Source organism: Ixodes scapularis, unplaced genomic scaffold (genome assembly GCF_016920785.2).
Source record: "Ixodes scapularis isolate PalLabHiFi unplaced genomic scaffold, ASM1692078v2 PGA_scaffold4__175_contigs__length_147842914, whole genome shotgun sequence".
Taxonomy (NCBI): domain Eukaryota; kingdom Metazoa; phylum Arthropoda; class Arachnida; order Ixodida; family Ixodidae; genus Ixodes; species Ixodes scapularis.
In genome coordinates this window covers 102,405,470-102,412,674 of record NW_024609879.1, presented here as the reverse complement: position 1 = coordinate 102,412,674, position 7,205 = coordinate 102,405,470, and the positions used below count along the sequence as shown (strand labels likewise).

The 7,205-nt window shown below is 49.0% G+C and overlaps 1 pseudogene; it reads left to right on the top strand.

The window, feature by feature from the left end:
* The first annotated feature begins 3,396 nt into the window (after nucleotides 1–3,396).
* Nucleotides 3,397–4,215, top strand: LOC120842139 (annotated as a pseudogene).
* The last annotated feature ends 2,990 nt before the right edge of the window (nucleotides 4,216–7,205 follow it).

Sequence of the window (7,205 nt, the reverse complement as noted above, 5' to 3'; positions counted from 1 at the left end):
TGAACACCAATCTCCGCCTCAGGTTTTACTCCTACAAGAGGCCAGAACGCCCCACATGACGCTACCGTGCTATAACTTCTACACCGTACCTATACAATCAGGGTTGGGCAGAAATACTCAAAAATGTATTTGGAGATATAAATACTGGGATACATTCAAACAGTAGGTAAAATACTGACACTAAAGCATATCTCTAAGAGTGTATCGCGCGACACGTATCGTAAATACATTTTAAATAGAGGCAAAAAGTATTTAGAAATACAAATACAGGAATACATTTTAGGGAGGGCAGAAATACAAATACAGAAATACTGATACTGCAATACATTTTTCAAATTTGTTTGAGACGCCGATTGAGATGAAGCTTGAAGTGGAAGTTTTTGATCCCAAAATTACTTTCCCGTAGGCTTGGCACCTTGCCTTGAAGGTAATGGTTTCAGACGACGAGGAGTCTTCAATCGGCTCAAAAAAACGCTCGATCAGAGACTGACCGCGGTCCCTTCCCTGACATCCTGCCTGTCTAACGAGGGATGCGAAAAGACTTCAACCTCCAAATTAATTCTGTCACCCTGAATTTCATCAAAACGTCACCACGCTCCTGTCCAATAAGGACGCCTCTGCCATCATTGATCACGTTACGTCACGTTGGAATGAACTGGTATTCTTTATCTGTAGGTGTGGCCTTGAACATGAAACTTTACCACGCTGCTGTGTGAAAGGATAATGCGTAATTTCGTTGTAGTTTACCTCGTTGAAGGTCGTGCAGGCAGTGTAATTTGGAATTGTCGAGAATAGTGGACCACCTGAAGCATCCTGGAACGGATGTCTTATCTTCTGTTACGGTTGAAAAACAATACGGTGGCATCCGTCTTGTGAAGGTCCTTTCTGCCAACCCTCCGCCACCGACGCGTGGACTGTAGTCCTCAAGTTTCGCCTAGCATCATCCAAACAGAGACCTCGTGGATTGCGACCTTATTTTGCCGGCACAGGTGCGAGCTCTCCGAGAAACAGCGCGCTCGAGACGAGTCGCAGGTGTACGAAGTTTTGGGTCGGCACAGCGAGGCCACGTCTGCTTTCCTTCCTGGGTTTCGGATCACCAGAACAGCGGGTCACGTTCACGTCGTCTGATGACGTCCCTTGAGCCGTGCATTATTATGGGCGCAGCCGCAGACGCATTCGAATATGTGTTGAACTTCACTGCGGTATGCATCCTACTATTTCAAGCCAACCAGCACCAGGCACGTGTTGCAACGGACTGTAACTCAGCTTTGCCGGCTGGGTGGACTGTGTACGCTAAGGCGAGTGAGATGGTTAGCACCGGGTATTGGATGCCAGCAAACAATCACTCAAGAAATCCCTACCTAAGACCTGCGGCAGAAGATGCTCTAACTCTACTCCTGGCACGCCACCTGGGTCGAGTACGCAACACTTCTCAGAAGAGAGAAAAGGACGCATGGAAAAATAGTCTGGAGAATCGGAAGGAACCTTGGTCAGCATAGTAACAATACCCAGCATCTCTTTGATCCTGTGCCCTCAGAAGTAAAAAAGAAAAAAAAAAAGCGTTCAAACTTGTTTTTTTCTTCTTTTTTTTTTGGGGGGGGGGGGGGGGGGGAGAGAGTATTTTTCAAGAAATGTAACGAAATACATTTCATCCCGATTGTATCGCGATACAAAGAAACATTCCAAATGCATTTTGATACAAGAATACAGATACTGGTGAAAAAAATGTATTGCGATATAGAAATACAGATACGAAGTGTATTTCTAAAAAACACTGCCCAACCCTGCCTACAATACGAACGCGTCCTAGTTATAGGAAGAAGTGCCCCATGGAGAAAAAAGGCTGGGCAGCTGTGGGTGTACTTTGACACATCCCTCAGGCAGAACTGGACACATCAAAACTCTGCTCAGTAGAAAGAGAGGTGGTTGCGGTGCGACTTAAAAATGGCAAGCAGCGACTTGTGGTGGCCTCAGTCTACATTATACCTAAGGCCAAACCACAAGAAGGAGAAATAAAAAGCTGGATCTGCGAGCTGTTAGAGCTGGCTGATAAAGATCAGCTGGTCGCCGGAGGTAATTTTAATGCACGATAGGGATTGGGGTTACCGTATTAACACCAGGAAGGGTAGGGACATCGCCGAAGCCATGGAGGAGATTGGGCTCACACTACAAAACGAAAGTGGTGTTAAGACCAGGCTAGCCAAGCAAGCCCGGCAAAATGACATTACTCCTGACCTAACGTGGGCCTCAAAGTCCCTGACTCTCCGATGGACTCCATGGAGGGACAATCTAAGCAGCGATCACTACCCCATAGATGTTACCGTAGATCAGCATAAGGACGGCAGGACTAAAGAAGCACGACCGATCATCCGATGGGACCACTTCAGGGAGATACTACTACAGAACCTTGACGAGAAAAGCAGCATTGAGGCAAGCATCCAGCAGGCGATGTCAAAGGCTCGAACGACAGTCATGGTCAAGCCTGGAGACCCAACACCAGACATGCACCTCTTAAACTTGTGGGCTAGCAGACTGCAGGCCTTGCAAAGTTTCAGAAGGAATAGCACCACACGACACAAGGTTAAGCTCAATCTAGCGTCGGCGAGAGCAACCAGGTACAGCAAAGAACTCAGCCGACACAAGTGGAGGTCTCACTGCGAGTCCTTTAATGCAAGAACCGGACTCGGCAAGGCCTGACGCACGTACCGCGGCATGGAAGCGAAGAAAAGACGCACAAGAAACGCAGCGCAGAATCTTGGACTTCGGTTAGACATAACGGAAGACAAGCTTGCCACCTAAGCCGCTCAGCTATTCTTCCCTCAGGCAAACCTGCATGACAGAACGATGAGGCACAACCGGAGAGGTTGGAGGGTCCGCCCGCCGAAAGAACCAGGCATGGATGAAGCGATCAACATGGGTGAGCTCCTAGAGGCAGTGCACACGACCAAAACGAACAGTGCACCTGGGCCAGACGGTGTCACTTATACGGCTCTCAAGAACCTCCCGGCTGCAGCTAAAGAGAGCTTACTTGAAGAGTACAACCGAATATGGGATACAGGGGCGGTGCCCAACCACTGGAAGCTGTCTTGGGTCACACCTATACCCAAGCCAGGAAAACCGCAAGATAACATTGAAAACTTCAGGCAGGTCTCACTGACATCCAACGTATGCAAAACGATGGAGAAAATAGTACTGCGTAGAATTCAGTGGTACCTGGAGACTTGCGACAGACTTGATGCCAGGCAGACTGGTTTCAGGGAGGCAATGGGCACCCAGGACAGTCTAAAACTTCTTTACGAGGAAGTGATGGCCGACAAAGATGCGATAGACCCAAGGCTTATTGTAGCGCTGGATATCAAAAAGGCATTTGATGAGGTTCCTCACTGGGCAGTCATTCAAGGTGCCAAAGGCTGTGGTGTGAGGGGTAAAACGCTTCGGTTGATACGTAGCCTCCTCACAGACAGCAAGTTTCAAGTGAAAATCGGAGAAACAAGGGGACCAGAGATGTCCAACAGCAAGGGGGTCCCGCAAGAGGCTGTTATATCACCAACCCTCTTTAACATGGTGAGGGCTGGTCTTCCAGCCAGTCTCAGACGCGTTACGGGCCTTGGATTTACTATATATGCCGACGACATCACATTATGGACAAAGGGAGGAGCAATGGCTAACCAGGAACAAGCCATGCAGCAAGGGATAAATGAAGTCCTCGAGTATCTCTAGAATGTCGGCATGCAAGCGTCGCCTGAAAAGACTCAATTCATGGTCGTGGCCAGGCCGAGAGATCATCGAAAAGGCGTCGCGGACCAAGTAGACTTATACATCCAAGGACAGAAAATAAAGGGAGAAAAGCAAATAAAGATACTCGGCGTGACGTTCGAAGAAACCGCCCGCAGTACGAAATGGTTACCAGCTCTAGAAAAATCATGAAGGCAGACTCTAAAGCTCGTGCGAAAGACGACATCCAAGTCCTGGGGAGCCGATGAAAACACAATCAGGATTTTGAAAAACGCTCTACTAACGGCCAAGGTGCTATGTAGTTGTAAATGGCTCAACCTAACCAAAACGCAGTGGAAGCGATTAGAACGACTAAATCACCGCACCATGAGACTTGTCACAGTACTTCCCAATTATACAGCCCTGGAAGAGCTAAAGAAAAATGCAGGAATGAACCAGATCCAAGGCCGGGCGGAGGTGCAGAGCGTAGCGCACTTTTAAAGGTTTGAGAGAACGAACCACGGCAGAAAGCTACTTAAAATCATGGGCTAAGAGGCAGAGGGGAGAGTTCCATTGGAAGACCTAGCACCACCTTGGCAAGAGACAAACACCGTTGATTATCGACCCCTGCCCAGGGCGCATAACCAAGGACGCAGAGCACGAGAGGCAACACAACACGCTAAATGGTGCGACGAACACGCGCACGAAGAGTAAATCAGATGCACGGACGCATCTAAGACTGACATAACCACGGTCACGGCTTGGATCGACCCCAAGACAGGAAGAGAAAGCACCACGAGACTACCTGAGAACTCCTCCGTGCGCGAAGCAGAACTCAGGGCAATCCTTGAAGGGACCATCGATATACTGAAAAATACGGAAGGACCAAGGCGAGCGAGTAGTTTTACTGATTCGCAAGAAGCACTCCGGGCGTGTCGAGAAAGCAAACCTAAAAGCGAAGGGCATCGTGCTGACATTAGAGTGGATTCCGGGCCAAGCGCAGATTCCCGGGAACGAGTGGGCTGACCGAGTGGCAGCGGAGGCAGCCAGCAGCAACAGCTCCGGGACAGGCTCAACCACTCGGGAGGACAACGAGGAAACGGAAGACCCATTGGAGAAGGCCGAACTAGCAAGACAAGCTAGGAAAGCCTACCTCAGGGGACTCGTACCGACAGAAGAAGACCAAATGGTTACCAAAGATGGGAAGCGACCAGCCTTCGCAGAATCAGAATCGGCACTGCACTAACGCCCGCCAAACTGGCAGCCTTTGGGCTACTGGAGGAAGAAGACCCTATCTGCAAGGGCCTGCAGAGAAAATAAGGTGGCAGGGATCAAGCACTTACTGTGGGTGTGCAAAGAACGGAAGACCACAGAAAAACGGCGTGGGAAAAATTACCCGCTCAGGACCAACCAAGGAGGCCAGCAGCAGCACCGAAAGGCGATCCTAGACTCCCTGGTTGAATTCATCAGGGAATCTGGGGCTCATCAATGCATTTAATAGCACCATAGTCATCCACATCCCCTCCTTATAACCCTCCACCCCCCCACCCTCGTCTCAGGGCACACCGCTCATAGACGGGAATCCTATCATATATAATAAACATGTTCTCTCTCTCTCCGTTTCTGACTCCCCACTACGCTTGGAATACCTGTGTTCTCTAGAGGCTTCCCGACGTTTTTGTATCGCTTGCTTCACTTCTTTACCCCACCAGCTTTTCGGTCTAGGTCCTTGCTTCCCCTTTCGTTTACTCTGAACTTTGTCTAGTTCCAGAGCAAAAAGCCTGGCTCCCATAGCTCCAATCTGTATACCGTTGGCCTGAAACTGCTTCCTCTATTCTTTCAGCAACTATTTCCAACTCTTTGTCGCTGCAGAAATTTTGCTTTGAATTATGTTGTCTAGTTTCAGCATTTACTTCCCTGGCAAAATTCAGCTTATTACGCTTGTGATCACTACCAAGACTTTTGGAACCTTCTTCATCTATTTTCATTACTTGTAACTTGCCATATATTTTGTGTGACATGAATACGTAATCTATAGTTGAATATAGATTGCCAGTTTCCCACGTTATGTGCCCGTCCCACTTCTGACTGGTATTACATAAAACCAAGTCATGCTTTTCCGCCAGTTCTAGCAATATGCTTCCAGTTGAGTCTGTGTACCCATCCAGACCCTCGATATAAGCATTCATGTCCCCCATAATAATTATTTCAGAGCCTTCCACAAGCTCACCAATGTCCCTTGATATGCAATAAATAATTTTTCTGTTTTTCTATTTAGCACCTGTCCCTGTCCATAAGTTTTTCGCTTTCACAGGTGCAACGCCGCCCAGTAGCAACTGCACCAACCCTCCGCCAATCTTTGGGCACGCGTGCGTCTGCGTTCGGCGAGGAGTTGGATCCACCCAAACACGCTTCGAGCCTCACCCCCCCCCCCCCCCCCCTTAAAAAAAATGGCGACCGCCAGTGTTGTTTGACGGAGCGAATTGAGAACCTGTTCTTTAAACCTGTCTGCAGATAGTTTTTTTTCTTTTTGTATGCCTGATAGTTTCCGTTATACAAGGAAAAAACGGGCCTCAGACTTGGGGTGTTTTCGTATACCGCGTTTCCCCCTCCGCTAAGCCCTCCGCAACGACGAAGCCGCTACTGCGCCTGCGCGCCCATGGCCTTGACTATAGAGTTCCGTGTATCGTAGCGGGTTGCGGAGAGCCGTTGCGGGACGTCGAAAACCATCTACGGAAACTGCCTACTGTCTTTTGAATGACCTATTGGCATAACGCAACCGCGGCTTCAAACATTTTCTTAGAGCGCGCAGCTCTTAGGCGCCCACTTCCGTGTTCCGAGGCGTCGGCGTAACCGCGCTCAATTTAGCGGGAAAATTGACGTCAATTGTCCAACTAAATCTAGCGAAGAAACTGATTTTGTTCATAAGTCAACCAGGTCAGGTGACATCATTTTCCCCGCTAAACTAGCGGGGAAACTAAATTGGTGTTGAGGCCACGTGGCCTCAATTCTTTAGCCAAATTTAGTGGGGAAACTGTGGGAGGAGGAGAGGGTATGGAGGAGGAAAAGGGGAAGCTACGGAGGAGGAGGAGGGAAAAGTACAGAGGAAAAAGAGGGGGAGGGGGAAAAGAGAACGAGAGGGGCATACCCTCCCCTCCTCCTCCTCAAAAGCTGCGCTCTAATTTCGCGTTACAGAGATTTGTAAACGTCTTTCAGTTTTTTTCATGGGGGATCCGGGAGGTCTGTACCACAGGTGTGTGTTTTTAGCTTAGGAAATCCGGGAAAGGGGTGAGGAGGAATCGACAGATGCTATGGTCAACGTGTGTAAATAAAAGGAAGGAAAGAAGCAAATGCCCCAATAGGTTCGACCACCATTACTTACTTATTAAGAGCTGCTTTTCTGGCTTTCTTCGTGTGCTGACACTGCAGCGTGAGCCAGTCCCGAAGCGGTCTCGGTGTCCCTGCCGTGAACGCTGTTTGCATTTGGCCGG